This window comes from Ornithodoros turicata, chromosome 2, assembly GCF_037126465.1.
Source record: "Ornithodoros turicata isolate Travis chromosome 2, ASM3712646v1, whole genome shotgun sequence".
Lineage (NCBI taxonomy): Eukaryota > Metazoa > Arthropoda > Arachnida > Ixodida > Argasidae > Ornithodoros > Ornithodoros turicata.
In genome coordinates, this window is record NC_088202.1 from 20545095 (window position 1) to 20555959 (window position 10865).

Sequence of the window (10865 nt, forward strand, 5' to 3'; positions counted from 1 at the left end):
CCCAGGCCGCCCGATTGGAAGCCTTCAGCGGGGGTTGTGGCCCTATCTGTCACCCTTCTAAGCGGCCGCAGCAGCAGAAAGAGGACTGAGAGCCGGCCTTCGGAACAAGTAACATCCAGTCCAGTGTGTAAATCTTGTAAATATCCCTATGTACCATAGTACCCAGTGAACAAAGCCCGTATCACCGTCATCTGAGTCGACCTGTAATCAGTGACCACCGAACAGATCCCGAACCATCCCATCATCGAACCAAAAGCGGCGGAGAAGAATCTGGACACTTCGTTCGCATCGTCATCGCCAATCTCTCACCCGCCCCTCGGGACGAGAAGAACGGGCACAACAAACTCGAGTTCGAGTTTTTACTGCCGCAGTCGACAGGATCTGCTCTTGGGTGGTCACTGGGTGAACTTGGTACTCAGAACCGGAAGAAAGCGCCCGGGGGATATTCATCAAGGCCAGCGGACGCTCATCGCGGAGGAGCTGGGGAACCCGCTTCGGGACAGAAGCAGGAAGTCGAAGGGAGGTTGCGGTGGCCATTGTGTGTTCACGAAGGAAGTTTGGACGCGGATGGTTGTTCAACGGGACACCCTGCGTGGGCAAGGGATGCAACTGCCTCTAAGACCGGTCGCGGATAAAGGACGGATAAGAGGCGCATATTTTGCTGCTGTTGTTGATTGTCTGCCAGCCTTATCCGCCACATCAACGAAACGTTAACAATAACAAAAAGAACGCAATAACAAGACGAAGAAAACAAGCTTCCCGCCCCAAGAACACACGCGGTCCTCAGGATGTTCTCAAAGTGCCATCACGTCCTCGTCCGTGATGGTATGAACGGAGGAGGTCCACAGGCTGTCATCATAGGAGCTTCCAGTGACTGTCATTTGCGTATATCCTGCGGTCGTCAACCGGAGGACGAGCACAGGAGAAGTAAATAACTTTAATCCTGCGTTGTGCATTTTAATACCTGCTAGCAGTTATCAAGTTCCCGATTTATTTCTCATTACCCAATAAAATATCAAAGAAGGAGTGCTCATGCATAAATTTAAAAATACAAACAAAAATATAAAATAAAGACAGATAGAGTGGTGCAAATACTGAGCTTCGGATTTTAAAGGAATCCGTCCATGTGCTGCGTTCGACGTGCAGTACAATACAGTTTGCTAGACCTTTCACAGCGGTCTTGTTGCGTGAGTGTCCGCAAAGGGTCCCTGGCAGGAGGTTGCACGGAGCATTTTATTTCCGAAGAGACAAAAAATAATAGCGTTTCACTGCTCAAGCTTCACTTACGATGCATGCTTCAAACCAAAGCAGTAAGAAACACGAACACACCTTGATAGCGATTTAATACTCCAAGTAATTTCTCAGTTCATTATTGGTTATGTGCAAAATCAAGTTAAACTTAGATACCTCACCCTTTGTTTTGACTGAGATGCGAAAAGGACTCCCGAATCTGCTGAAGTTCGCAAGACAAGCAATAAGTTGTATCTGTTCTGTCTTGGAAAGGAAATGCTGCTGCACCATATGCCTTTCTAAGTGATTTCGGTGGTCTTAGTGGCCTACGGGCCTTTTATATACATCTTTTTTTTTTTGCTTTTTAAACTGTGACACTCATTGTTTGTGACGAGAAATACGCTGAACAAATACAGATGAGAAACCTCAAATGGTAGTTGGTGAGCGAGGTTGAAAATATATAAAAACACACACACGATGACTGGATGCTGCAAATGTGCCCTCACTTCCCAAAATAAATAATTCACTAAGGTATTTGCTTGCTCCCAGAATTGTACTAGCCGCGTCATTTGGTAGCTCCCATAGGAGGTCCTGAGGATATGACGGGGAGTCTCACTTTGTCACATTTCTAACAAATTGAGGACCTAGTAGGGAAGTCCTGGGGATGTTATCCCTGTCCGCTGATGACTTTCCTCGGACGTACACAGGAGGTCATTGTGTTCTTGGGGCGCACGTGTTCACTGAAAGAAAAGTGGATGTATTTCTTTGTTTCGTTTGTTGAGCGCCTCGCGAAACAGTGTGGCGGATAGAATTGTGGAGGTTACTAAGGTTCCCAAGTTGACAGCTGTGTCATTTCTGCAGGGTTGCATCACGTCGTGCAACGGTCGGAGTCTTGGCGGTGGTTGGCTAGGCAGACGCCGCTTATTTTCGAAGCAGTTTGTCAGTTTGTCTCCTTGGCTGTGATACATTGTGACATCGCCGGCGTTAAGGCCGGTGTATATACTGATGGACAGTATGATCGCATCGTTGACATCGTACAACTTTCGCAAGGAACAATAACTTTGTCAGTACTACTTTGTCAGTCGGGGCATCCGTGCACAGTTGGAATGAGGCGATCAGCCATGGAAATGCCGGTAAGCAACAGGCTGGGCATTGTGTGCCTTTTCGAGCACGTTTACGAAATATTGTCCATACTTGTCAACACAACAACCTCTCGTAGTTGCCTCAGACGAAGAAAATGATGTTCTTCTCGTCTATACCGGTAAATCTCCTTTCCGTTATCGCGTTTCTACGTCATGTTGCACTTGCGTTTAATTCTCCTCCGTGTGAAACTCTTCTTTCTTTCAGACTGAACTGGTGACGCTCCGTCCTCCGTCTGCACTGGGGGGGGGGGGGGGGGGGGACACTGTGATCTGAATATTTCGGGTAAGGACATTTCGAATTATTCGTAGCAGCTGGTGTTCGTTTACTGAGATAGCTTAAGGGTAAGCCCTTATCAACTCGTGGCTATGCCGCAGTATTTAATTCTCAATATCAAATTAGAAAGATATGGACATGAACACGACAAGAACACGGCACTTGAATGTCGAAGGGTGTGAGCATGTGAATATGTGTCGCAAATTATCCGGTTAATTGTAGAAAGGCTCAAATGTCTGCACTGATCTTTTTGTTCTTTTTTTACAAACCTGGCTACAGAGAGACTCCTATGCAGAGTATAGTGTATGCGTCTTATTGGCATCGCGACTAATGTGGGTTCACCTGCGAACTTGCATTGTCTTTTTTTTTTTTCGTCTCTGGTCCCTCACGCTCAATCGAAGAAGCCCTTATGAGATGAAGTACCTCATCCACTACAGTGCCCTTCAAGTTCATTAGACATTGGTGCTCCTGGTAGAGCACTGTTACCTGCTTAAAACTGACTTGTTGTATTAGCAAGGGAACATCATGCTGAGGCACGAAATTGTTCAGCTTAATTTATGTTGCTGTTGTATCTAATTTGCCATATGGACAATGCATTCAGACTGAAGCATAAAAAAAAGAATGTTATTCTGCATTCCACATGTTTTCAACAAGATCACCAGCAACAACCACGCTCGCATTGCTCTATTATAGTTCTTTTCGTGAAAACCCAGTAGCTTAAAGGGACTGTGAAATTTCCCGAACCCCCAATACTTTCTTTCGGTGTAAACTGTTCTTCCCGCCGAGAAACTGATATGCCACAATTTTTTTCCGGACGAAATCACTCCGCTCTGCGAGGAGGGCGCGCTCAAAATGTCTCTTCCGCGTTCCTCCTCTCCCGCGCACATTCTCCCGTCGAGGGTGTAACTGTACGGACCGCACTTCTGTGCCCCGTTACGTCACCGGTGTTGCGCAATGGCAAGTAATGCTGCGAGCTGTCGAGTGTCGCCGTCCAGTCGCACATAGAAGGTCACAAGGTCTCTGGGCGCGTCTGAGGGTTGAAGTTGAAGCATTACGTTTTCTTGGTTGGATGTGTTCGGATAACACGCTATAATGAACAGCTTTTTGCGTGTGAATCGTTTGCTACAGTTGAGCTGGCAAGTATGACATGTGAGCTGTACTTTTTCATCGAATGTATTTGTCCTCTGCTCTGCGGCCGTTCACAACAAGGAACTCAGTACCTCCGTGGCTTTGAGAGTTTTGCTGACGAGTTAAGTGGGCCTCTAGCGATTCACCGCAACGTGTATTGGTTGTATCGCCGTCACCAAGGGAAACTGTCTGGTGGTTGCTTGGCATTGCAGTTATATTTACGTCAGTTGCAGTTATGTTTACGTGTTGGCAACCTGACAACAAAGGAAGTGCTTGGTGAAGTGCGACTGTGATATTTGGAAGAAGCCCCCTTTGTTGCTCGATTTGTTTGCACGAATTATCGTAAAAGATGGGTGGTCTAATGTTTTGTTTTACTTTGTTTCAACTCGTGTTCTTCGTCATCATTACTGTTATTATTCAAAGCAGCTTCGTGCCCTCAGGCGATTTTGATTTATTCTGCATTTATTGTTCCACAGATGGCTGTATTTCCTTCCGTCGAAGGACTTCTTGTTTGCCTAAGATTATGTTTCATGCAAGAATTTATTTATGAGCACGTCACGTATTCTGTATTCAATCTTGAGCACGTCGTAAATCGGAACATTTAGCATTGCCAACCATCATGCCTACAAAAACTCAGCTCTAGCGTATTGTGTAAGAGTATTCTGCACATCGTATTTATTTCTGATAAGTGTTTGTCGTTTAACAAATTTATTGTTCAAACAGGTTTCCAATACTGTGTAATACATCCATAACCCTAAGACTGGGGGACACAATCTCACGACACCAGTTCGCCTGCTTCATTGCTTTCTTATTGTGTTAGGTAAGCTTGAACATGCCCAAGAATTAGGGACAAAACGTAAAGCAGGCTTCACCTAAAACGTCTCCCATAGAGCCTGTGTATTCTGGAACGAAAAACGCGTGCTACATATTCTGCTGGCAGCGCTTTGCATTCGTTCTTTAATTGCATCTTGCCTCTGCCGGGACAAAACTTTTGAGCAATTTTTTGGGCATGAATAGTGGCATCTTCAAGGTTCCATTCGGGTTCCAAATTCTGAATCTGTAAAGGGGCCTTCCATCGCCGCACGAACGCGTTGCGGCGAAGCCTACGTTCAAGGCCACGCGCAACCACAGGTTTGGGAAATGGCTCGCCGCAGAAGAGACTACAACAGATAAAGAAGGCAAACAAGAAATAACAATACGAGGAGCAAAGATTTGTGTGTTACCTCACGTGGTAAGGGTATAGGATATAAACAACTAAAAACTTGACAGCAGTTAGGAGAACTAACATCGTTGAGGTTGTAATAAAGAGCAAACGTGTATACATTATGGCTGTTACGAAGTCTGTTGGTATCATCTGCTAAACTGTGAGCAATCAAACAAAACATAAAATAAAGGTGTGGTCGGAGTGAACGGCACAACAAAGACAACAATAAATGATGACGATGAGATGGGTGTTTCACCGCGGAGGTGCGTACCCTACCCCACTGCACGTGGAACATTGTGTGAAGATGATGAACGAAGGATGAAAACACAAGAAAGAACTAAAATGAACAGCAGAAAATGGACCGACGACAGCTTAAGACGACATGTACTACTTTGCACAGGAAAATGTGATATCTGAGGTTCTACGATGTGCTAGGGTTGTCAAACCAAGTTTATCGCGGATAGGTTCATAATTATAGACACCAATGTGTCGGTCATAGAGAATGTCAATGACTCCAAGGGATTCAATGTTGTCATTCGGTCAATCTCTTATCTTTGAAAATTAGTGAAGCTAATTAAGTATACCATTTTAGTTAGCCATCGAACACTGATGAGACCGGCTAGGAAAGATATCCGAAAGGCCAGGTATGTTACGCGCCCAAACGGCGCGTCCGGGGCTCTCAAAAATTTTTAATAACAACTGTGGCACCTAACAAAGGACAACCTGTATATCCTCATGTGTTTCCATACTGACTCCCGGAAGAATTCGAGGCTCGTTCGAGTAGACCGAATGTACAATCGTATTTATGAAATAGCGCACAAAAAAAAAAAAAGGAAACGAAAAAAAAAATGACATGGTTGCAAAATTTGAGACATACACAAATAAAAGATTTGACTAAAATTGACTAACGAACCAACATTCAGTTTGATTGTAGAAACAAGGTATTTTGAGGCACGGTAAGTTGACTGAATGTTGGCGTGGATATGTCACGGTGACGTAGATGGTGTCGTCTAGACGAAAAAAATGCTGAAGGCTGAAGGCTCGGCAGTGCAGAGAACCCACGGATACGCATGTAACATAAGGGAAGTAGGACAACCATGCACACACGCGCATGACGCTGAACTATAAAACCGATCTATATATTCCGAAACTCCGAGTGGATGAACACACCGTTTGTATAGACTGCCGGTTTCGTTTCTTCTTTCTCGCTCTCTCCTTTTTCCTTTCTCTTTTCTTTCTCTTTTCTTTTTTTTTTTTGGGGGGGGGCTTATTAATACGTGAAGACAATTTATGATACAGCTATTGGATGTCAGGGTGCTCGCTAACGCAGGAGCCTCTCTAGCGAGCAAAGCGCAAAGGCGGTCACATGGTCAGTTTGTATTACAACACATTACTCTGCTGCCTTTTGACCACAATAATGCTCGTTGCCTTGTCAATGGCATCTGCATTTTTTAGACACTGTAGATATGTCGTTCACCTCGAAACTACAAAAAAGTTAAGAAATCACGACTTTCTGCTGTTTTTGTTTGATTTGCGATTATCTGGCGACGTTCTGTTGTCGTCATCTCTCAAAATCTATCAAAATAAGCACAATTTCAGACAACGAAAAAAACAAAATAGAAAAGTAAAGAAAATATATCTTTCTGCTTTCCTGTCTTTTATTTTCCATACTTAATACAGCTAAAGCCGTAGTGGCTCAGATCTATCCCTACTGCAGCCTAATGCCGCGTGCTTTTCGACAGCAGTACTCCTGGCTTTTCTTTTCGTCAGTGGAGAGGGTTCTAGCAGGTGTGCTGTCTTATCAGCGTAGTTCTTCTGAAGATTTACAATCTTGATCCAGACGTACATGCTCGCGCTTTCAGCAGACTGCTTGGGACTGTGTTGTTCGCCATCGCGTCTTTTTTCATTCGATCATCTTTGTTTCTGTAGATGTGAAGAAAAGTTTATTGACCGGTTGATAAGTAACTGCGTGCACCACGTAAAAGTCAGCTGTGTAGCATCGATTGCTAATACGTATGAGTTGAATAAATACGAATGAAGCACGATGAACATTTGATTTACACATAAGAGTTAGTGACGTCTTCATTTTGGGAAAAACTTCGGATGGCTGCATATGCGATCACAATGTCCTCCTTTTAACGTTGAAGCCTAAATAATCGGGGGCACTCCAAACCACGTTACTCAAGCTGTGACGCAACATTTGCCTCAGCTTGCCGTCGTCTGGATCTTTGGACGTCGTTCCCGATTTCCGTTCTTAGCTCACCTCGCGTCATAGAGTCCACATCTAACATGCGTGAAACGCGCTGGTTGAGTTCGACACTTATACGTTGCCTCTTTCCTCTTGGATGCCATCTTCTTCCCAGTACATGACGTCACGTTTTTGATATCTCCTAGCCTGTAGCGCAGATGAATTTTCTTCTATCCTTTAACATATTTTAGCCCATCCCATGCTGCGTCCCATTTGTTTGTTCGCCGATGATGTAGGTTCTCTAAAACACAATTTTTCTTTTTCAGTCCTTGGCTAGAAGGCCATCCTAGTCAGCGCTGCTGCATGTGGCTCATCGCGGCGTAATGCGAAAAAACAAGTATATACGGGGTCACGCTCTACTGTCCGTACCCCTTGCATTTGTTTCCCAGATCTAGAAACATAGTTAGGACGTTTAACGTCTCCTGACGCAGATCTTTCCCTGCAGTATCTTGCTCAAATTCTTTTACCACACTTCTAAAAAGATCCCACAAGTGTACTAGTTCATCTCTGGTGTCTGAGGAAAGGACTGGAGTCACAAGGCGTGGTAAATTATCAAGAAGTAAATCGACATCCTTTCCTGTTAATGATGTGAATTTAGCAACTTCCGTTTTGCTGTCAGTGAGCAGTCTGACGTTCGCGCCAGTTTCCTTTATAATGTCCACCAGTTTTCTCACGGACGTGTCTTTTCCTTTTGGATCGCGCACTCTATTAGCAGTGTCTACGTCCTGCATTTCCAGAGCAGGTTTTCAAGAAGCTGCTCGACTATTCGTATCTACATGTGCAAAACATCAGGGACAATGAAGCGGGGTTCGATAGAGAACAATGGGGGGTGCCGCACTGAGTTTTTCATGTTGCCGTACATCCGCGTCTGCTTTCCACTGGCCGAATAATAACTTGTGAGTGTTTGTTTCACAAAACTGATTATCATAATACTACCTAAGAGGATCGTTAATTCAAGAGCTTATATGCATTCCATTACCGATGTCAAACAATTTAAGAAATGCTTATGCGACCATTGCAGGCGGAGGGGTGACGTGGAAATTGGAGCGATCTGCATGCCTACACTGGCGGCACTTTGCTGGGGGAAGGGATGAAGAGGGGGAGATGAAGAAGAAAGGCTCACGCGTCTGGCTGGCATGACCATTGCGCTGCATTGCCTTTTTTCAATTTCCACTTTGTACGTGTTGTCATTGTTTGCTCCAGTTGACCAAAATCTTTAATGTACTTGTTAATTTACCTCCACGTATCTGCCCATTTTTTTATGTGGTTGTATGCTGCTATGTTAACATTATGCTACGAAATGCTAACCTCCCGTTTGTATTGCCTCCATGGCCAACAGGGGAAATAAATACATGAGACTAGTAGAGTAGGTCTCACAGCAAAACAACCGTCCACCTTCCGCGTACATGCTTTGAGGGCGATAAGAGATAAGAGCGATAATCAGCTTCTTTTGCGGGACTCGCCGATGCCCACTCGACTACTGAAGTTTCCCTCTCTCTCTTTGTTTTTTTTTATTTTCTTTTTTTCTTACAGCGGCTGCAGACCGGCCACTGCTGCACGGCTCATGATGTACTCGTACCGGGGCATCAAGCGCGGAATTATTATTTTATCTGTATCTTGTTGAGTTGCCCGCTTCATCACGACTTCTGCATTAACCACACGACAGACAGAAAGGCGAGGGCGATTACAGCAGCTATCAACGAAACCCGTGAACAAAAGTGACAACCGACTTATTGTTTTCTTTGATTTTAGTGACTTTTTTTTCCTCCATACTTCATCTAATGAAATCATTCCTTGTTCATCAAGATATCTACTGGACCTGATAGCACTGCGGTCTTGTCTTGAGTAGGAAGTATGGGACGTTGCCAAAGCTTATTCACTCTGCGCGCGTTCTTGCTATTGTTCCTGTATGCAAGAGCTTTTGTGCCCCTATTTTCTGCGGCTGAGAATTCTGGGAGTCTGCGACGGGAGTACGAGCTGATGGGCCTTCCTATATGTCTTCAGACTGCCTGTACGCCATAGAACGAATAATTGCTAAAAGGGTATTCGATAATCTGTATGGGAATATACAAGGAATATATTACACGTCCGTGAGAAAGCTGGCAGAGATTATAAAGGGATCTGGTGCGAACGTCAGACTGCTCACTGACAGCAAAACGGAAGTTGCTAAATTCACATCATTAACAGGGAAGAATGACGATTTACTTCTTGAGAGTCTACCACGCCTTGCGGTCCCAGCCCTGTCCTCGGACACCAGAGATGAACTAGCACAGTTATGGGGTCTTTTCAGAGGTGTGGTAAAAGAATTGAGCAAGATACTGCAGGGAAAGATCTGCGTCAAGAGACATTAAACGTCCTAACTATGTTTCTAGATCTGGGAAACAAATGCAAGAGGTACGGACAGTAGAGCGTGACCCCGTATATACATGTTTTTTCGCATCACGCCGCGATGAGCCACATGCAGCACTGCTGACTAGGATGGCCTTCTAGCCAAGGACTAGAAAAGATAAATTGTGTCTTAGAGAACCTACATCATCGGCGAACAAACAAATTGGACGCAGCATGGGATGGGCTAAAATATGTTAAAGTTGGAAGAAAATTCGTCTGCGCTACAGGCAGGCTAGGAGCTATCAGAAACATCACGTACTGGGAAGAAGGTGGCACCCAAGAGGAAAGAGGCCATGTTTAAGTGCCGAACTCAACCAGCGCGTGTCACGCATGTTAGATGTGGACTCTATGACGCGAGGTGAGCTAAGAACGGAAATCGGGAACGACGTGCAAAGATCCAGACGACGGCAAGCTGAGGCAAATGTTGCGTCAAAACGTGGTTGCGTTCAGTAACGTGGTTTGAAGTGCCCCCGATTATTTTGTCTTCAACGTTAAAAGGAGGACATTGTGATTGCATATGCAACCATGCGAAGTTTTTCCCAACATGAAGACGTCACTAACTCTTATGTGTAAATCAAATGTTCATCGTGCTTCATTCATATTTATTCAACTCATACGTACTAGCAATCGATGCTACACAACTGACTTGTACGTGGTGCACGCAGTTGCTTATCAACTAATCAATAAATTTTTCTTCACACCTACAGAAACAAGGATGATCGAATGAAAAAAGACGCGACAGCGAACAATACAGTCCCAAGCAGTCTGCTGAAAGCGCGAGCATGTACGACGGCTGGATCAAGATAGTAAATCTTCAGAAGAAATACGCTGATGAGACAGCGCACCTGCTAGAAACCTCTCCACTGACGAAAAGAAAAGCCAGGAGTACGGCTGTCGAAAAGCACGCGGCATTAGGCTGCAATAGGGGTAGATTTGAGCCACTACGGCGTTAGCTGTATTAAGTATGGAAAATAAAAGACAGTAACGCAGCACGATGCGTTTTTTTTTTTTCGTTGTCTGAAATTGTGCTTATTTTGATAGACTTTGATAGATAGAACAGAAAGTCGCCACAAAATCGCAAATAAAACTCAAACAACAGAAGCCGTGACTTCTTAACTTTTTTTGCAGTTTCGAGGTGAACGACATATCTACAGTATCTAAAAAATGCAGATGACATTGACGAGGCAACGAGCATTATTGTGATCAAAAGAGAGCAGAGTAATGTGTTATAATACAAACGGAACACGTGAC